We start from the raw sequence: 21,989 nt of genomic DNA, 5'->3' as shown, positions 1-21,989 counted from the left end.
CAGGAGTGTGTGGATGAGTTTCTGTGGCCTGCAATGTGCAGGAGGTCAGACTAGATGGTCATGATGGTGCCTTCTAGCCTTAAAGTTTGAGATTCAGTCTAAATCAGTAATTTCCTTACTAAAAGCTTTGCTCAGACTATGATGCTGGGGGAGGGAGGGCAGGCTCAATGACTTCATATACAAAATGTTTTAAAGTGAAAAATTATCCAACTTTTTGTTTTTTCCTTGCACAAAGAAATGTTACATTCTGTCAGCAGCGGCCTGTTTAGTTTCTGTAAAGGATGACAATAGCACACAGTCTGCTTTTTCCTTCTAAAGGTGAGGATTTGTGATGCCACAATCTGAATATTTCAGTCTAGAGATAAATTTATAGGATATCAAGTTGTATGTGCCTTGTATTATCTGTCTCAGATAAGGATGTAAAGGTACAATATTCATCCTTCTCCTGGTGAGCTCATAAAGGAAATTTCTAATGCTAGTGGAGATAGGAGCCTGGAAAACTGGCAGGCAAAGGGTTAATTATTTAATAATGTGTTTCCTTCCCTGTGACCTGCCAGTGGGGGGTAAATTGGAGGAAGCTAATTGCACAATCTAGAAACTCCAGGTATTGTAAGTGGAACAGGTGAAAATGTAATGGGTGTTAATTGAAGGCTAATTATTTTCATTTAACAATCAGCAACCGGGTGTTCTGAGCCATACCAAAAAAATCCAGCCAGCCACCTACCTACCTACCTACCTTTTCCTCAAGAAAGTAGGTATGTGCCAGAAATTTATTTTTATATCAAATCCAAAGTGAGTAGTCTGCTATTTGTTCATTTAATGAAGGACTTTAGCTGTCATGTAAGCTAAATAGTCATGATTTGTTTGTTTAAAAGCCTTTTGTTTTGTGTGTGGCTTTTCCTCAGCCTGGGCTGAATAGCACTTTCTGAAATCATTTTGTTTCAGTCTTGTTCATGTAAGCTTACTTCAGCTGTTCCATTTACATGTCAGCACTTTTAACAGAGTAAAGAGTGCTGCAAATCTCCTCCTACAAAAATTAATCCTTCTCAGTGTGAATTGCACTTAGAAAGAGTTCATAACCATTTACTAGCTTTACTCTAGGAGTGTAGTGTACCTAGAGCAGTCACTGTATGTAGGACATCTCCAAAGCACCTTTCAGCATTAACTAACTGGACCTAAGCTGTACTTCGCAGGAGCAGCGAGTTATATGGGCCTGTGGTGCCCATGCTCCGCAAATTCAGGGCCCAGGTGGCCTGGCTCCACCGATGTTCAGGGCCGGGTCTCTCCCCTGGCCCTGCCTGCCGCCCCCACGTGCCTTCCCCAGAGCGTCCCTGCCTGCGCCCTGGGCAGTGGGAGGTTGCCCTGCCGTTCTGTGCTGCGTTCCCTCGCCGGCCGCTGCTGGCTACAAAAGAGAGCGGTGCCAGTGGCAGGCTGAGGTGGTGGCTGTGGAGGGGAGGAGGTGTACACACATGATGGCAGCCCTCCCGCCTCCGGCACCCACCACAGGGAAGGTGAGGGGGCTTCCCAGACCTGAGAGGGGCCCGGCCCCTAGGAGCACATGCAGTGATGGTGCTGCGGGGGATGGAGGGAACTGGGGGAATTGTGGAGTTCTCTCTGGCCCCAGCCCTGTGGCAGTCTGCCTGCTCCCCAAACTCCTCATCCCTATAGCCTGCACCCCCAGCCAGAGCCATCACCCCCACACACCCCAACCCTCTGCCCCAGTCCTGAGCCCCCTTCTGAACTGTGAAACCCTCATCTCCGACCCCACCTCGCAGCCCTCACCCCTGCACCCCAACCCTCTGCCCTAGCCCTGAGCCCCTCCTATAGCCCCGAGCCCCTCCTACACTCCTGAGCCCTCACCCCCAGAGCCTTCATCCCGCCACCCACCCTGCCACATTGTGCAATATAGGGAAACTGTTAAACACTTACTGTTTCCAGTCTGTTTTTATATTATTTTTAAAAAATATATATCATTTACAAGGCAGGTATGGGGTGGGGATGGGACTTGGACCCATTCTGGGCACCACCAAAAATTGTACAAACCTGCCACCCTGAGTACAGTGGGACTCTTAGTTTGTGTATCATGTCTCTTAATGCCTTCTGCAGCAGTGTAGTAGAAGCTGCAAATGACTCTGTGGGAGTTTCTGCTCCTGAGAGAATGTGGTATAGAGAGTGACTGCCCTCCAGCCTGGCATGTTTGTCATCTTCATGACAGCAAGGTCCCAGCTGGGTGGGATGAGGGGTAGATAGGGGATTCTCAATCTCTCAGTGATCGGGGCTCATTCTTTAGATGTTTATGTTCCCCTTCTGTGCTCCCTGATTCTCATTTACTTTTGCTTCCACCTCTTCTGGACACCATATGTGGGAGGGGAGCATCAGGCCTCATGCACCTTATTTCCAAAGGGTAGAAAGGCGCACCTTTCTTTGATCAAAACAAAGAAAATAACAGAATGCCACTAGCCGTCACCTTCAGCCCCCAACTAAAACCTCTCCAGAGCATCATCAAAGATCTACAACCTATCCTGAAAGATGACCCCTCACTCTCTCACAGATCTTGGGAGACAGCCCCCCAACCTGAAGCAAATACTCACCAGCAACCACAGAACAAAAACACTAACCCAGGAACCTATCCTTGCAACAAAGCCCGATGCCAACTCTGTTCACATATCTATTCAAGTGACATCATCATAGGACCTAATCACATCAGCCACACTATCTGGGGCTTGTTCACCAGCACATCTACCAATGTGATATATGCCATCATGTGCCAGCAATCCCCCTCTGCCATGTACATTGGCCAAACTGGACAGTCTCTATGCAAAAGAATAAATGGACACAAATCTGACATCAGGAATCATAACATTCAAAAGCCAGTAGGAGAACACTTCAGCCTCTCTGGTCACTCAGTAACAGCCTTAAAGGTGGCAATTTTGCAATAGAAAAGTTTCAAAAACAGACTCCAGTGAGAAACTGCTAAACTTGAATTAATATGCAAACTAGATACCATCAATTTAGGCTTGAACAGAGACTGGGAATGGCTGAGCCATTACACACATTGAATCTATTTCCCCATGTTAAGTATCTTCACACCTTCTTGTCAAACTGTCTGAAATGGGCCATCTTTATTATCACTACAAAATTTTTTTTTTCATCCTGCTGATAATTGATCATCCTAATTAATTAGCCTCTTAGAGTTGGTATGTGTATACAGTAGAGTCGCATCATAGGTGCATTTAACTTACGCAATTTTAACTATACGCACTCGGCAAAACCAAAAAAAAAGAGAAAAATAACAATTTAAATACTGTACCTGTAGTGCGGGCGATTCCGCTTGCCATTCCACTCAATGAGTGTTTGACTATACGTGATTTTCGCCTTATGCGCTGACTTCAGAGCCTAACTCCCGCTGTAAGATGCGACTCCCCTGTATATATCTCCTTACTATATGTTCCATTCTATGCATCCGATGAAGTGGGTTGTAGCCCATGAAAGCTTATGCTCAAATAAATTTGTTAGTCTCTAAGGTGCCACACGTACTCCTGTTCTGTCTTCTAGGAGAGAAATTATTAAATTCTGCCCTGCCAGTGCTCCTGTTTAGCTGACCATGCTGGCTGTCCTCTGTGTATTCAGTAAGCCAATTTTGCATAAGCCCTGATTCCAGAATGGGTGCGTGGAGGGAAATCTCATCTAAAGACAGAAATTGGTCTCATTAGATCACTTCCTCTCTGTACTCCATGGTAACTGCAGTGGTCTTCAAGCCTAGTAATACAGTCTAATGAATCCGTGACTTGTTGCCTTGTTACTTTCAGCAATGCTACAACAGTAATTAGATAATTCAATTTTCCAGCATACTTGTTACAAGGTTGATTAATCATCTTCCCTGATTGCTCTCATTTTCTTTTCTAAAAATATTATTCCACAAAGTCAGGAGGACCGGGTGAAAAATAAAATACCTGATATAAAAACATCACAGCTCTTGTTATGAAAGGGTGCAGTTTGGCAGAATAAATGCAAAGGATAATAGGATCGTGGTGCCTTATTAAGAGTCCTGAAATTTGAATGCAATCAAAGGTTTTGTATCTGGTCCCCAGTGAAGACCTTCAGGTCACATTGTATACTTTACAGTGGGTCTATACTGTAAAATGCATCAAATATCTTACCAACCAAGGGGACTTGCTAATCAACCAGGGGTGGCTCCAGGCACCAGCACGCCAAGCGCGTGCCTGGGGCGGCAAGCCACGGGAGGCGCTCTGCCGGTCACCGTGAAGGCGGCAGGCAGGCTGCCTTCAGCGGCATGCCTGCGGAGGGTCTACTGGTGCCGCGGCTTCGGTGGACATCCCGCAGGCGTGCCGCCGAATCCGCAGGACCGGGGACCTCCTGTGGGAAAGGCTGCCGAAGGCAGCCTGCCTGCCGTGCTTGGTGTGGCAAAATACCTAGAGCCGCCCCTGTAATCAACAGCTGTCCTTGGAAGACTCCATCAGCTGAGTATGACATGCCTGACGTCATGGGTAATGGTTGGCTCAATTTATTTAAAGATAAGTCTGTATTTACTAGAAAAGGCCCAGCCTCAGAGCAGTGAGAATTTTGGGTTAGATCCAGAGTTTGTTTAAATAAATCTTCTTTTGCTCTGGAAATCAGTCTTGGTGCCTTTTGAGATTAGTGACTCTGGGGTGGTTGTTTCTGGGGTGTGGGGAGGTGTGAGAACATGGCCTTGCCCCCTCCATGCCAAAATGGCTGCACTAGGCCACTAGTTCTGCAAATGGTTACACATGGAGTGCAGGGGTGCTGCCCTGGGGGTATGGCAGCACCCTCTGACTTGAAGTAATAAAAGCAACTGTTAACTACATTGTGTGACAAGTATTACCCTGTATTAGTTTTGAAACTCTGCTCAGAAACACAGGGATTTCTCAGCACACCGGCTCAGAAAATGCAGGTTTCCCCCCATAGTTTTCTTAAATGCCCATAGCAAACGTGGATATTTCACTTGGTAGGTGTACTAGGTTCTGTAATGAATATCAATAATAGTAAGTGCTCCCTCTGTGTGAGGACCCTGAAACATTAAACAAACATCAGTTAGTGAAGCCTTGGAACACCCATGTGAGACAGAGGCAAGCAGGTAATCGGCAAGTAAATATCTAAAAAGCAATGCAGTTTACCAAAAGGGAAAAAAAAATAAGTCCCTCTAAAGCTGTCTCATGTTAAAACCTACAGTAAACTTATGTTTTAGAGGAACAAAGGGGTTGTCTCCTCAGCAGATACTTCTGCTGCTACTCAAAGAAAACTTCCTGACTGAGGACTGAAAAACTCAGATTATGGGTCAGAGGTCATCCTGTGGACCCTTGCATATGAAAGGAGGACAAGGAATTATCAGGCTGAGGCAGATGGTCAACCACAATTTGCTTCTATGCAGTGCTACTGAGGTCTTGAAGGGCTTTCTACATAAAGCTACAGATGTGGAAAGAGATCCTGTCCTACTTCACCATAGTGGGATTACGTTTGAAGAATATCGGGATGTTCAAAGATAACTGGTCCATGTGATGCTCTTTGCATTGGCCAGTGTGGGTGTGCTTCTGGAAGGAGGGTCTGAAGGGAAAACTAGGTGCCCCAGACAGTCAAGTGGGGGTGTTTGTGGGTTGTTGGGGTTTTTTTTTGTCTCTTTCTGGTGCTGGGTTCCAATCCTAAAGTTACAAGTAAAAATGGCAATCCTATTCTAATCCCTGGATAAAATAAAGGATGTCAGCTGCTGAACCACATGTTCAGTTTCCCTCATATGTCAGATATGAAAAGTGTCACAAATTTTTGTGAAATGGTTCTGTTGCTTGTGAAGCAACAATAGTGAATTTCACACAATTCTTAAGCAGTGAAATAGGAGCCTCTCCTCTCAAGCTGTTACAGGTGCAAAGCTATTATGCATATGAAGCCCCTCTGTCCCTTCCAGAGCTGAGGGGCTATACAAGCTCTGTTTCATGCATTGCAGCTGCAATAGGCAATACCTTATGACAGCTGGCTATGTGTCCTGTGAATTGGAGAAGCAGAGCTGCACTCTGACCTTCTTCTCCTGAAACATCCTGGAGGTGGTTGGGATAGGAATCAGTTTCAACACATTTATATCGTCTGAGTTCCCATTCTCTCATCATGGCCACTTTTGAATGGACACCTGCAGCCAGATTCTAGCCACTTAAACACCTAAACAGCATAGAAGAGCTGGGCCTCTTCTCTCTGGCAGTACCAATTAGAGCTAAAATTGTTTTGGTTCAGTTGAAAAATAAGTTAGTCAAACCAAAACTGATTTTTTTTCAACTTTTTTTTTTTGCGAAAAAGGAAAAAAATGTTCAGGTTAAATAAAATGTTTTGTATGTAGTTTTGTAATGAAATGTCTAAACAATTTGTTGAAAAAGTATTAAAACAAAATGTTTTGATAGTCTGATTTTTTTTTCTGGATGAAAATATATGCTAAATTTGACCTGAACATGAAGTTTTGGTGCCTCCCCCATGGACATTTTTATTTATTTATTTGTCTATTTATTGGTAAATTTGCTACATGCTGGAAAGTAAAATGCCTGGCTCTAGCACAAAGGGGCTGGAATCAGGCAAGAGAACATGGTTTGTAGAGAGGAAGAACTCCTCTAGGGAAAGGTGAGAGCAGAGTGAAAGGAGTCTGGCTCCCGAGGCGAGCTCCTCTCCTACACCCCTGGCATACAGATCTGTTTATTAATGAGCAATTGGGAGAATAGTAATAGGGAGTTTGCAAGAATTTGCAGATATTTATTTTTTTCCTTTTAATTTGTCTGACTGTAAAAGCAGGCTTGATGTTTTCTTCATTCTTTGGTGGAAGCTAAATATGTATATGAGCTTCTTTTAGTTTAATCTTGTTTCTATTTCAAAAATAGAATAAAATGTACAGACAAGGACATCAGTTTTGAGTACTGAGGCTTTGAGCAAGAAAAATGGAAGCTGGTCTCATGTGAATTCTTTCCTCTGACAGACCTCCTCATTATGTTGTTAAAAGTACTTAAATGTTTGTTACACTAGCTGGTAAATAATGAGCTCCTGTTAGCCCTTCTTAGCGGTATCAGGGCTAAATTGATCCATTGGTAAAGAATGAGACATTAGTCATTGGCATTCCTAGAGATGTTAACTCCCTGTTTCTCCCACTTCAGTTGGCGTGGGAATACAGGCCACCTGAATCATGGATTTTATAGTAGCTGGTCCAAAACTGAATGGTCTTGTAGGGAAGGGGTTCTCAGCCCTTTTCTTTTTGAGCACCCCCCCCCCCTTACACAGCATGGTATAAAAACTTCATGGCCCATCTGTGCCACAACAACTGTTTTTCTGCATATAAAAGCCAGGGCCAGGGTTAGGGGGTAGCAAGCAGGGCAGTTGCTCGGGGCCTCATGCCACAGGGGGACCTGCGAAGCTAAGTTGCTCAGGCTTTGGCTTGGAGCCCTGAACTTCAGCCCCAGGCGGTGGGGCTTCAGCTTTCTGCCGTGGGCCTCAGCGAGTCTAATGCCAGCCCTGCTTGGTGGACTCCCTGAAACCTGCTCGCAGCCCACCAGGGGGCCCCAGACACCTGGTTGAGAACCACTGTTGTAAGGAACACCTTGTCACCCCGCTCCCCCATATTTTTAAACCATCTCTCCTGAACAGTGTATTGTAACTATTTCATGTTTGACCCCTATGTCTTCTGTATAGCTGACTTTATGTAATCAGCTTGCTTTTTAGTAACCATCCTTTTGAGAGGGAAAGATTAAGCAGTTTCTGCATGGCAAGAAGCACTTATTTTTAAAAGTCAGAATGCCCCTTTTAGAAAATCAGACTAATGATTAGTTGCTGGAGCTGTTTCTAAAAGATTGTTCTAGAAATCAAAGCCACTAGTAAAAATAAAAAAGTAGCAATAATAAAGGGCAATTAGTGCAAATGAATGCAGAGATGCAGAACAGTTCAGCTGCTGCCTCTAGCAAATTAGTAAAGAGAAAATTCATTTTTTAAAAAGTAAACTGTAAACCTTTTGCTATTCATTGATAATATGATCTGAAGCTATTCTCTCACTGATTCATGCTTGCAACTTGCACCACCATAGTGAATTGCGTGGGCTGAGGCAAAGAGCACTGTAACATTCAGACCTGAACGTTATCAGGTCTGTTTTTTAAAAAAAAAAAACAATGGGTTGTTAAGTTTTAGGTTTAACGGATTTGCAAAATTTACACCAATATAAGGATGGTTAGTGGCCTGGTTTAAAAAACAAAACAGAACAAAAATATGTTCCTCCTTTACTTTACAGTATCTGGCAAGGTCTGAGTATAGTTGTCCAGGACAAAGGACAGAGAAAGGGGAGACAAAGAAGTCTGAACTCAGATCTGCACAAATAGGTTGAGAAGGAAGTATTTTTAAAAATAAATGGAATTGTTTCTGAACTTTTACATATTCTGCATTTATTAAAAGGGTTGGATTTTTCTGTAGTTGATTCTACTCTGACTGATGTATGGCATCACTTAGGTAAAATGCATGGAAAATGTAGTTTGTGTTTATATTTATTGCATAGTAAAATTGAAAGTTTGTTATTTATAGTAAGTAGTCTAAATTGGCAGATGTACCAAAAACTAAATTTCTTTAAAGCAACCCTTGTGATTTACTGTACTGAAAACAGCAATTTATTTTAAACGTTAGTGACTTAAAACAGACAGAAAGGGGGTTCATTTTATCAGTTCTTTTTATTGGCCATATCTTTCATTTGCAGTACACAATCATTTTTACTCAGGAGAGGATGCTGATTTTGGTGGTTTGATAGAAATCATGTCATGTTTATACCCTGCTAAACATCTTAAGCAATGTCTGTGACCTTCAAGGTACAGTCTCTTCTAAATTAGGATGATTAATCTAGCCATAACGGGCAGAACTGATTCCCTACCCCATTTTCTCCCCACTGGACAAAATCTACTTTGGACTGTGGCTCTGGGCATTTGGAAGAGCAGAGGGGCTGTGTCAGAGATCCTCTCTTCACACACAACTTTCCCATTTTCCTCCCTTTTGAGCAAGTAGGCAGGAAGGGATGGTATGGATTGGGAGTAAGATAGAACCTTGCCTCTGTCACCTCTCTTATCAGCCACTGGAGCTAGATGTCCATATAGTAGGAGAAGGTGTAAAGGTAGAAGGAAATTACTCCCTATCAAGACACAATGTTTTGTGGGGATTCCCCTGGGGTTGGAATGCCTCTGCACTGCTCCTTGGTTCACAGCTTTGCCACAAGGCACAATCTAGCCCAATGTAAGCAAGCATCTTGATTCTCTTTCCGCTCTTCTGTGGTAGATATATTAATTATGGTCACTGCCAGGAACATCTCACAATTAAAAAATATTTAGACTGTGGTTTTCCATAACATCTGAATGTTAGTATAAGCCATGCTAAGACTTCTCAATTTGTAGTTGGACACTTCAAAAAGTAGCCTGATTTTTCAGAAGTAGTGATCTACTTTAGTGCTCTCACAACAGCTCTTGGTTGACCTCACTAGAAGCTGTTAAACACACCTCTTGAAAATCTGATCACAGTTAAGACCCTGACTTAGGCTCCTGTTTTTGAAAATCTGGGCCTTTAAAATTTCTTTCTGCAAGCTGTGGGAAAAGTTTTCATGATGATGGCATACTAAGAATGGAGCAGGCACTAAATGGTTCTAATTTTAAATTACTATCTCCCTTTTAGGTTCATTGTTTCATGGACTACACTCAGGAGAATAGACTGTAGGTTACTAATGGCACCCCCTCTACCCAGTTTCATCACTCAGTGACAATAACATTCTATTTGTCCTAGGAAGGACTTTTCATTCAAACAACATCCTGTGCTTCAAAGGGAGTGGAATGGAATACGAGTGCCCTACCTATGGAAACCACGCTGGTATTGGGTAAATGCCTGTGAACCTTATCTCCCGAGTACAAAGCAGCTGGATTTCTATACATTATACTCAAGGAAAACTCTACATTGTCTGCAAATTCCAAAGGTAAGAAACACGTCTTGATAGCTGATGTTTTTAATTACAGTTGCTGTTTTTTGAGCCGGCTCCCAAAAGTTGCTTTTTGCATAATCCAACACCAGTTTCTCACATTCTGCATAAATTCCTCACTGTGTTCTGCCACCAAGCACTGTTTGACGAAAATCAGTTCTTACTGGGAAAAAAAACTAACTCGTGAGGCTGCAAAATATTTCAGCAATGCCACTGGCTTACTAAAAATTGCATGTTATTTATATTACAAAAAAAAATCATGGAAAAAGGACATGGTACCTTTCCTTGTCCAGGAAATACAGGAGGATTAGCAAATGTACTGTACAAATGGAAATTCTCAAAAATGCTGTTCTGAAAAATGTCAACGAAACTCTAGATGCCATGCAATCTGATCAGCTTTAGCTCTCTCTGCTAATGACCATTTTGTACACATTAGTACTTTGGGTTAAATATATGTAAGGTGTATAAACGTTCAGCTTTGGAAAATCAGGGGCCAAATTCTCTGGTGCAATGCAGATTCTGCTGATAGTGTTAGGTAAAAAGCAAGTCCTACTCACCTCTCCAGCACCCGAGTTAGTGCGGAGTTGGTATAAGGCTCAGAGATCTGTCAGAGACCAGACAACAATTCGTTGATCAACGGGCTCACACCATCCTTAGCTTAAGAGCCAAGCTTTGGAGTAAGTGTGGCAAGTTTATTAGGGGTAAGCATCAATGTTTATACACAGAAGTAAACAAAGTGATTAACAGATCATAATGGTCATGCATAATCAATCAAGATTCTACAGGACAAAACAGGTTAAAATGTAAATTGGAGAAGACAAAAGAGGGGATGGCTACTTATGGCTACTTATTGGGAGGGGAGGGGTCATGAGTAGTTCGCAGGTCAGAGTTTTTTGATTAAAAGTTTCAGACAGAGACATGAAGTCTGAGTTAAGTTTCAGTTCATAAAAAGTTCAGACTCAACATTCCTCCATTTGTAGCTTTGGGATAACTATTTACCAAATGCTACACCCTATTTTAAGGAGCCAAGGGCCGCTTGGCAATTTCAGCCTGGGCCAACTCGAAGAGAGTAAGGCCTTTGGCTGAAGTAGAAAAAGAATAAACTGACCCACATGAGTTTATGAGGGAGGGAACACAGTGAATACAGCAACACAGTATTATAAGGATTACTATGGCCCCAACAACACCCACCAAGAGTTTTTTAACCCACCCAAATCCAGGCAACCAATTCCATAAGGCTCCCCACCAATCATAAGGTGGCTGGCCAGAGGAGTAGTTCTTAGCCATTTCCCTTAGATGTTTGGTACGTTGAAAAGTGTCAGGGTAGGTGTCGTTTACAAAAACACAGCATTCTTCATTTATGAGGGCGCAAGTCCCTCCTTGGGCTGCTAACATTATGTCTAAAGCCATTCGGTTTTGCAAAGCTAACTGGCGCAGCTGGGACATTTCCCCGGCCTGATTCTCAAATAGGGTCGCAGTCTCATTGGTTAAAGATTCTAGTAGTCCCTGTAGACGGATGACACCACCCCTCAAGCTAATAAGACCAGCCCACCGCTGCCACGACAAACCATCACGGATATTAATATCTCTGAAGGTTTCACGGATGTTACGAACGTGGGGAAAATGGGGGGGGGTGAGGGAGATGCGAGAAGGTGGTGTGAGCCACGCTAAATAACATGACCCTGCCCAATCAGGGGAGAGAAAGTAATAAGCTTTGGGCCTGCACACCCAGTATGTTCCATACATTGCGTTTCGGGTATTCCATTTCTCAAAGTAGGAGGTAACCCACCACCCGTTGGACCACTGTTCCCCTGGTAATGCAGAGGGGTCGTTGTGCGAACCGCAGAGGCACAATTTGGTAGTGGTGTTTTCAAAGTGCAGTGTAGTACTGCTTGAGCAGTTGTAGAAGGCAATCGTATATCCCTTAGCAATTAGTTGGACACCCTCGTGATCTGAGCAGGGTTTCTTAAAAGCTGACTCTGAAGGCTTGTGAGGGATCCACATATGGGATAAGTGGGATGCGCAAGGCTTGAAGCCAAGGTTTTTACTAAAGGCGGTGCCATTAAAATACATGTTGCATTTACTGGTTCCCACAAAAGTTGACCCTTTTTCTTTAACAAAACACAGTGATCCTGTCTGATTTGTTACCCTGAGATATCTGTTAATTGGCACTCCTGTTTTGTCCCATGTAAGATTGTGTTGGACTGGATCTTTTATTCTAGCCGGTGGCATCCAAGTCATATTAGCAGTGGTCAGGGGAATGGGTGTGAAGGGGAGTCCCTGTTCTGCATTTACTGGAAATTGAGTACATACCCAGCAATTACTTCTATTTCCTAAAATACGAGTTTTAACCTCGTGGGAATATCTAATAAAAGCATTATCTTCATAAGCAGAAAATAAACTAAAAAGGCATAATAAAAAACATAAAGTTGTCAGAATAAAAGGTCCTCTCATTTTTTCCGAGTCAATTTAAGTCTGATGTCTGAAAGAGGTAAGCTGGTCCACTGGTCAGAGGCAGTGTCCTCAGTGGTGGCAAGGGCTGCTGGTCCGTCACTGTGGTCCACTACGGCTGGCTTGACGTGGGAGTGGTGGATCCAGGATTTGCGTCCTTCCAGGAATACTGCAGTCTGGGTTGTTAAAAGAACCTGGTGGGGTCCAGTAAACCTCGGCTGGAGGGCGTCGCCACGAACGAACTTTTTGGCCCAGACGAAGTCCCCTGGTTGGAACGGGTGGATCTGTTCTTCCAGCGGCACGGTCTGGGAAAACTGTGAGGCTTTCCAAAGGGTACGGAGGCGAGCCTGTAGGGAGAGAAACTGGCACGCGGTCATATGATCCCCTCCCAACAGTGAAACATCAGCACGTGGTAGCGCCCCGCCTTTGAAAGGGGGGTGTCCATAGAGCAGTTCAAAGGGGTCCTTGTTCTAAATGGCCAAGGACATTACCAGTAAAGTGGGGTCCGCGATCTGAATCAAGTATGAGGGGATGCCAAAACGGGGTACAATGTCTCTAAGGAGGATCTTCGCCACTGTGGCAGCAGTACAATTAGCAGTAGGAAAAGCTTCGACGGAGCTTCCGTCCGAGAAGAGGATGCAATCAGGGTTGTCCAGTGGCACGTCAAACAGGTTGTTCCTTATCTGTAAGATGCTATGAACTACTTCCACACAGTCGTGCTGATCCTGGAGGACTGGCAGGTCAGGAAGCAAGGTAGCTGGATTAAGGGGCCCACACCGTTCAAAAATTAGTGTCTTCTAGGAGTTCGGCCTCTAGCTGCTGCTGACGATGGGCCGAAAAGACTTGGGTCGTGCCCTTACGCAGAAGCTGACAAGGCATGAGAGGTCCAGACCGTGGTAAAATGACCCAGGGTCAGGCTCTTTGCCTTTGTGATCAGCAGGGCAGCTGCTGCCAGAGTCCGGGTGCAGGATGGGGTTCCCTGAGCGACAGGGTCGATCTGCTGGGAGTAAAAAGCAAGCGGGAAATGGTGGGGCCCGCTCAGCTGGGTAAGGACGCCACTAGCAATTCCGCCCTTCTCGTGGACAAAAAGGTGAAAGGGTTTGCTGTAATTGGGGGGGCGGAGAGACATGGAGGAGGCCACACTGTCCTTGAGTAACTGAAAGGCTTGGATCGTGTCTGGGGACCACTGCAAAGGGTCAGGAGCAAGGTTAGCAGTGAGTCGGTGGAGTGGTTTGCTCAACTCCCCGCAGGACGGCAACCAAGGTCGACAGAAGCCAATTAATCCTAAGAAACCTCGACAATAGGGGCAGGCATATCCAGCCCTGAGAGTATATCTTTAGCGCAAAAAGGATCCTCCAAAAATATGGAGACAATGGAATGTCTTACGCTGACAAAACTGAGGGAAGCAGCGTAAGGGATGTGGCTGGCAGAAAAGGGCTGTGGCTTGAATGTTCCTATGCTGTGCAAATAACTGAGTATGGTTTGGGGCACCTGGTAATAAATAGGGCCACTAGCAGCAAGCATGAGTTATAACATCCTGTGGCTACTATAATTTATGCTAGAGGACCATTCCTGCACTGAGCTTGACAGCACCTGTATCACTCCAACCTCAACCTGTACTATGTGCAGTTTGGTTGGATTGTAGAATCTGGCCCGTATTTATTTTAATAGAAGCTATTTCAGGGATTTTTAACTGTTTTTTTTCTTTAAAACATGGACTTCAGAAAGGGTAATTTTGATTGCATAGAAATCTATTGAATGAATCCATTAACCCAAAGTTCAGTGAAAGGCAGACTTGTTTCAGACAGATGAATGGTGAAAAGTATTGAGTGCTGGGAGCTGAGAGTTAAAAGCATGAAGAAATGACACATTTCTCATGTTGCTGCAACTAACAATAGGCACATTACTGCTGTTCCCTGAATGCTTATCTATCTATTGCCAAGGCTTAACCTGCTCGAAGGGAATGGGCATAGGAACTGCAAATGACAAAAGAAATCATTTAACATGACAAAACTCCCTTTTAAACTACAAAATAAAAATGGGGATCGAAAGAGGATATATCTTCAGAAGAGATAAGGGTAATGAAAAATGTCACCCTAGTAAGGGAACTAAGTAAAATACAAATGTTTTAAAGACAGAATAAATGTGTTGATCTAACAACTACAAATGCATACATTAAAAACATTTACTATCTTGATAGACAGATTTTTGTTTCTAATATGCTGTGCAACAGCAGCAAAATCAGTCCTATAAAAACTGGTAGTAAATTCCACTCAGACTATTTTCCTCCTTGCCTACAAGACCTACAGCATGTAGGTGGGAACAATCTTGTATATGCAAAGAATAGGATTAAAATGTTATCTACTGAGTCTTCAAGGGCAGAATGGAGGCCATGTTACTTCATCCGTTGCCATTTGTTTTTGTTTTTTATTTTGTTAGAAACTTCCCAGGAATTTATCATTGTTAATTATAAAGATATAATTAACTTCACAGTTTTCTGGGTAAATAATGTAAGGTAAGACTGAGCAATGAAATAAAACCTGGTTGACTGAGGTTGGAGAAGGAAGAGGGACATGGATAACAGATCTTTCAATTAACACTGCCTTCTGTGGCAGAAATATCATGTCTAGGGACAGGTGATAATTTACATGTGTGAAGATACATTTAAACTAATTTTTTTCAGCGTTAAGATGATTAATGTGAAACCCTCCTCTTACATGTCTAAAGCTACCTGTGACCTAGTTATCTAAATAAAATAAACCTACATAACTCGCATATAGGATTTTTTTGATCAAATAGTTGCAACATATTTTGTAAGCATCCTCCAGACCAAGTAGTACTTGCAGAAATTGTTTATAATAACTTTAAGTAATTCATCATAGTGGACAATGTACGAACAGAAAGAGGTGATATTCCTTGATTAAATTATTCATTTTGAAATACTTCTTTGTTTCCAGACATGACAGCTCTGTTTTTCAAAGGACATTGTGACAACTTCCTTCCATTTGACAGCAATAGATCTTCAGCTCTTGACAGTGAAATTGTGAAACTGTTCTTTTGAAGCTTGTTGGTCAGTTCAATTGCAGATAATTTTTTTTAAACTTCCTTGTGTAGTTAATGCCATTTACTGGCAAATACCCACCATTGACTGTGAAAGTTTAAAACCTTGTGCAAAGAGGAAAGGGTTATGGTGCATTTGTTTGCTGCTGCTATTGTGTATTGGATCTGCTGTTCTTCTAGTTTGGTTTTCAGAGCAATGGTAGGTTATTTCTGTAAGGGAAATAACTAGCTATGAACAAGAGGAAGGGTGGATTTGTGATTAAGACACTGGACTGGGGATCCCAGCCCTGCCACAAACTTTTGGTGTGATCCTGGGCAAGTCCCTTACCTTCTCCATGCTGTTTCCATTTCCCAAATGTAAAACAGCTTTTTCTACCTCAACTGCTTAAATGGCAAAGGGCAGAGAATTTGTCTAACACGATGGAGGCCTGATGTCAGTAGGGCCCCTAGTTGCACTTCTAACTTTTTAAAAATATCTTGTTTTGTGAAATGAAAGCTGCTGTTCTGTGGAAAACAGCATAAAAATAGCCAACATTATATGGTGGGATCCAGGGATGCTTCATACCTTCAAGTTTTTATGGGCTCTGCTTGTTGGGCAATCAAAGTGATGGATAAAATAATGAGGAAAAACCCTCCCAGTATTTTCCCCTGTGTTGTGCCCTGCTTCTCAACACTTCTGAAGGTTTCATTGTTTGTTTGTTGTGTTTAAAGGGCATAGTTAAGTACCTGTATGGAGAAAAGCACTAAATGGGATGTCAGCAGAATGTCTAGTGAGTGACAGGTGGCAATGCCTTTGAAATCTTACCACAGTTTTCTAGCTTTGACTCTTAAGAAGAGAATTCTTTCTGATATGGAAATTGGATTTTGACTTCAGCGTTCTGCTCTCCCTCTTATGTATGGAATCCCAAGTGAAGTCAATGAAATGTATGTGACTGCAGAGGACAATATTTAAATCTTAATCCAGTCTAACGATTTGAAAGGTGACTTTTCCCCTAATGCATCACATCATTTTATGTAGGATAAAATTTGTCCCCTGCACCAAGCCCAGATAACTAGAGTCTGACACAATGTGTGGACACCTCAAATCTTCCCACCTCCGTCCTCCCATAGCAGAATAGTACCAGTTCCATTGTAGTAGGCTCACTACAGTCGTGGAGGAAGGGTCAGGATTTTCCCTTATGTAGTCTATTATTCTATCATAATATGCAGATCCTTTTTCTGCTCCATCTACATTTGTATGTCTTCTCTTATTTCAGGTTTACATCGAAGACCAAATTGTTTCCTGGTATAACTCCAATAACCTCAGAGGTTGTTGCTCTTAGAATGAATTGAGTCAAAGCACTTGGGTTTTCCTGATTTCACAACACAACTGCTATAAAATATACCTTTAATTTGTAGTATTTTACTGTCCTTCCCTATGTGCACCTCCCATTGAAACCAAAGGGGCCTTCCATTCAAGGAGATTATGAGATTACACTACATTTGTATAACTAGAGCTGCTGGTCTTTGCTTTCAGTTTACTTTTTCTTTCAAAAGCCTGCTAACTCCCCTCCATCCAACTAAACTTGGTAAAGATTTAACCAGTTTATTTTTTGCTGCGCTTGGGAACTTAAGTTCTTTCATTAACGTCAATGGGTGTTGAATAAGAAATGTGGTGATTTCCTCTCATCCAGATACTGAATTCTAGACAATTTGCATGGACTCCTTGCATCCTGGGACTAGCACTAAAGAATGATGGAAATGCTTGCAAAATTAGGTTCAATGGCTATTTTATTTGTGGAAAAATATTTCACATGTACTTTAGGTCATAAATGCTAAAAGTCACAGGCTAGCAAATCACTTCAGTTTAGACAATCAATTCTATTATGCCTGTAGTTTAGTTGAAATCATTTTTGCAAACTGGAGAGTCCTACTTAATCTGTGACTAGCTATGAGTTAAGCACATCAAAAATCAGAGTTCCTTTTTCTATATAACCTCTCCAAATTCATTGTAACAAATTGGGAACATGGCACTAGTAAAATGAATTCATGTATATATAGAGAGCAAAATATTAAATATTGCACCTTTTACAAAAGGTACAAGTTTGTACTTCCTTTCAGACCATTCAATTTCTGCTAAAGTCAGTAAGAACAAATCAGCATTTAGTAGATGAAAAGTAACACATTTCAGTTAAAGACCATTAAATCATGACAAGGTAGATGGAAAAGAGAATGATACTGCTGATGTTGCATAACAAAAATCAGATGTCGGGATCATATTTTTGAAAAGCTTTTCACTTAACATTAAAAAAGGATACCACTGAATTTTTTTTAATACAGTGCATTTGCAGAGAGATATTAGTGAATCCTTTATTACTGGATCAAACTTTGTTTTTAATGCTGACTAAAAGGCTTAAACTAATTTTAAAACCAATCCAGAATATGGGGACCATTTTTCATTAAAAATATAGGTACATGATCTGCTTTTATTACAGTATTTTTATGACAACTACAAGGGAAGAGTAGAGACTATTAGTTGATTACATCCAATGTAGGCTTTGCTATCAGATAGCTACACATCTGTGTGATCACTTATCAAGCACCTGAATCAAGCAAGTTCCACTCATAAGTACAGCAGCATTTCTCTGTCTGATAGGTGCCAAGGAAAGACAGGATGCATCTTGGAAACAGTATACTCCATTAGTCTGAAGTCTAAAAGTGGATAAGACAAATGTGTGTTCTGGAGTAAGTTTTTTAGTGGATAGGAGCTGATGCAGGGGTGGTTTGATTTGAAAAGATGGAATAGCCTTATTTTCTCTGTTTTATTAGGACCTGAGGTGTGGTAAGGAAGAATGGGGACAAGAGAACGTAGCCTCACACTTTTTAAATCTGGGCACCTAAAATTAGGCACACCCCACCCACATCTCCCTAGATTTGCTTAGCACCCACAATTACCATTAATTATAAATGCAAGCTCATTAAGGCAGGGAAGCATAGGGGTAGTTTGACTTTTATATTTGGGTGGGCAGCTCCAGCCAGGATTGCAGTTTTGGGGGGGCAATGCCCCCTTACTCCCCCCTCCCCAAAGTACACCCATGCAGGAAAGGGTTTGCATTTTAGCTGAAAACCAAGCCAAATGTTTAGATGGCTAAATATGGATGTTACCTACAACTGAGCTTTAGAGCCACAGGCCAGAATTTTATCTGCTGAAGCTTTGTTGAATTTCACCTTCTAGTTGAGCATTGATGTTAAGCAACATTCTTTTTTTTTTTTTAAATGTTAAACACCGATGTAAGCACTAGCTGCTCAAATTGAAGTATTGTGCCTAATGGCCCCATGTCGTCATGCAGTGATTTAATATATCTGACAGTCAGATTTTACTGTCTGGTTACTGTGTGCTTTTGAAATGTGATGTACAGCAGATAATGAGTGGTGTGTTAAATGAATGATGCCTACAAAAAGAGAAATACCAAGCCATTTTCATTTATAACACACTATTTCAAATTATATGGCATTGGTGATGGGGTAATAGTCTAATCTTATGCTAAATATTCAGTGTGGGGTTATATATGTTTACTTTATGATATGCATCAAAGTAACTGAAACTGCTTCAGGACTTTCCAGCAAACAGTGCACCAGAATGGTCCATAGATTTTTAAAGCCAGAAAGGTACCCTTATGATTCTGATCTCTTGCCTAGTACAGTCCATAGACCCTCACCCAGTAATTTCTGCATCAAGCCCAGGATAACACCAGCTATTCTCAAAAGCAGAGTGAACTGTGTACAGTTATCATCCAACAAATTAACCAATCCTCTAACTCCTTTTCTTTATTCATACTGAGTCTACTATATGGTGTTATGATAGTTCCCCAATTGGAAGACGTGACCAGGAGAGAAGTATTCTGAGATCTGTGAAAAACCAGGTATGTTACAGGATTGTAGATATGCACTGAACTTGGAAGAAGACCCTCCCCCTTTTATTTTTATTTTTTCTAATCTGGTGACGGTGACTGATGCACACACTATATGATAAAGGACAATTTAGCTACGATCAGGTAAACACAGTTCATAGATATGGGTGTATAATGTGTCAACATCAAATATCACTAGATTGCAATGGTAGTCTACTAGAGATACCTGTCCAATGACTAGTGTATTTTCTGTCTGTCGTGTAGTTCCTTCAGCACCCTGTCCCATTCTGTAGCCTATCTGAAAAGTTTTTAGTGATTACTTGGTTTTTGATAAGAGGCATAGAACTTTCATTCATCTAAATGCAATAATCTCTGCCTGCTTGGGATCTGATGTTCAAAATACCATGATGACTTCTTAGGTCTATCTCCCTCCAATGATTATTTTATTCATAGACTGAATTAACCTTTTAGGTCTTGATCTAGGATGACCAGACAGCAAGTGTGAAAAATCAGGACAGGAAGTGGGGGGTAAAAGCCCCCCAAAATCAGGACTGTCCCTATAAAATCGGGACATCTGGTCACCCTATCTCGATCACAAGAATTCTGCATGCTCTGGGACAGCACAAATTATAACTCTGACAACACAAATCAAGCTTCTAGAGCAGAGTTCACTTACAAAGGGATTTATTACAGCAAACCACCTGCATTATGTAGCTAACATCTCCTACTTGTGCCCTTATACATGCTTTGTTTTCTTGATTTTGCTTTATATATAGATAGGATATGCACCTAAGAGAGAAGGGAAATTGGTTCACAGTTAACAAGCCATATTCAAGGTATGAAGTAATGGCAAAACATTATCATGTATATTGTGGTTCTGCTATGAGGAGAGAGGCCTTGTACCCAGTACTAGACTCATGCAGCAGCTGGACAGATGTTCCAGCTTAGCACTCTCTTGAATGAGGTGGGAGAATAATTAATGGGTGGCACCATATCCCCGAATAGGCAGATTATGTTTAGGCCCCTCCCTTCTGCACATATGCTATCTTTGTCAACAGGGGTAGGCAGAGTGCACTTTTTGAAAAAAGAGCAGGAGATGGAGCTGTGAAGCAGACTTTCTCCAGACCCACCCTGCCTTGTTTGTTAGGGAATTTACAAATGGTAGGACTACTTTTTGTCAAGGCTGGTTCAGCTCCACTGGGGTTAATAGCACTGGGAGCCCTAGTGCAGATTAATTAGTGTTAACCATGGTAGGAGTTTTTGAAATATTTCTCTTGTGTGACAGGGCTATTATATTTATTCAGTTTTATTAAACAAGTTTATACTCACCCATTCTTTGAGGGATAGCAGTAGGTCTGTTGTGAAAAGTGAGCTTGAAGGAGGGTCATAAAGAAAGGGAGGCAGTAAACTGGACTAGTTCATGGAGGAGTTTGTAGCCATAGGGAGCAGTGTGGAAGAATATATGGACAGAAGTATGGATGAAGGACACAAAGCAATGGTAAGACTAGCCATGCAACTAGTGTGACCCAAAATGGAGAAGGGAGTAATAGAAAAAGGTGAGAGCAGAAAGGTAAGCAGGACTTCAGTTGTGCCAATCATTGAAGAAGGAGCAAGGCACATAAATTTGATGTGAAAGGTATGACGAAGAGTGTGAAGAGATGGAGCAGCTAGGGGATAGGCAAGGTAGGCTATATCAATGGCTGTGTTCCCCCCCCCCCCCCATCTTGAAGGTGGCTGAGGAGAATTGAGGGAAAAATGAGGAAGAAGCTTCAGTAATTGAGGTGAGAAATGACCAGGGCATGGTCAAAGGGTCTTGGCAATGGGAACACAGAGATCCAGTTAGATTCTGGAGATATTTTAGAGGGAAAACCCAGCAGAATTGAGTGATAACTGTGTGGAGAGATGAATAACACCATGGAAGGGGATTACTGAATAAGCTTGAAGTGACTGAAATGGAACCACTGATGTTTCCAAAAGCCTTCTCTGCCCAGATTGGAGTACAGAATGCAGATACTTTAGAAGTCTCTTGGTTTTATCTGCTGAGAACTTCCTTTTGTCGAAACTCACCTGGTCAGGGTGAATCAGGTGTAATGGGCATTTTCCCAGATGGGTTGCTAAGCCCCTGGAAATAATTTTTTTATTCTGCATCGTTGAGGTTTGAGCAAGCTGCACATATAACATTGGCAATCAAAGCACAGGCTTTAATTTCCTATACAGATCAAAAATAAATGTGCCTGCCAGCAACTGAATTGTCAGCTAAAGTGTTTGTCTGCTTAACATACATAACAGCAGTTCAGGAATCTGACAATGAAGCATTAAAAAAAAAAACTCTGCAGAGAAGTCAGCCATCCCAGGCACTTTAGCTACACAAAGGATAGCTATAGCATTGCTAATCTCCTGGAGGGTGATGGGATTATTTAAATCCTCTTTGTCAGTCTGCTCAATGTTAGGCAGTGGTGATCCTATAAACGAGCTTTTGATTTCCTGTAGACCTGAAGAGGCAGATGATTTGAAAATGTCTTTCTAAAGAGTGTGGAAGACCTAAGCAATACCCCAGGAGCTAGCTAGCTAGAAAACTGCTATGATTGTACTTG

General features: G+C 42.1%; 1 long non-coding RNA gene across 1 annotated transcript in view; it reads left to right on the top strand.

Moving 5' to 3' along the window:
• The first annotated feature begins 706 nt into the window (after positions 1-706).
• LOC123344399 overlaps positions 707-21,989 on the top strand; it is an 81,532-nt gene continuing 60,249 nt past the window's right edge. Inside the window, exons 1-2 of the long non-coding RNA XR_006572544.1 lie at positions 707-755; positions 9,805-9,991. This is a non-coding gene — a long non-coding RNA (uncharacterized LOC123344399). The remainder of the gene's footprint in view (positions 756-9,804; positions 9,992-21,989) is intronic.

The sequence above is a fragment of the Mauremys mutica genome, chromosome 11 (assembly GCF_020497125.1).
Source record: "Mauremys mutica isolate MM-2020 ecotype Southern chromosome 11, ASM2049712v1, whole genome shotgun sequence".
NCBI lineage: Eukaryota > Metazoa > Chordata > Testudines > Geoemydidae > Mauremys > Mauremys mutica.
The sequence above is the reverse complement of the archived record's forward strand: the minus strand, read 5'-3'. Positions and strand labels throughout refer to the sequence as shown.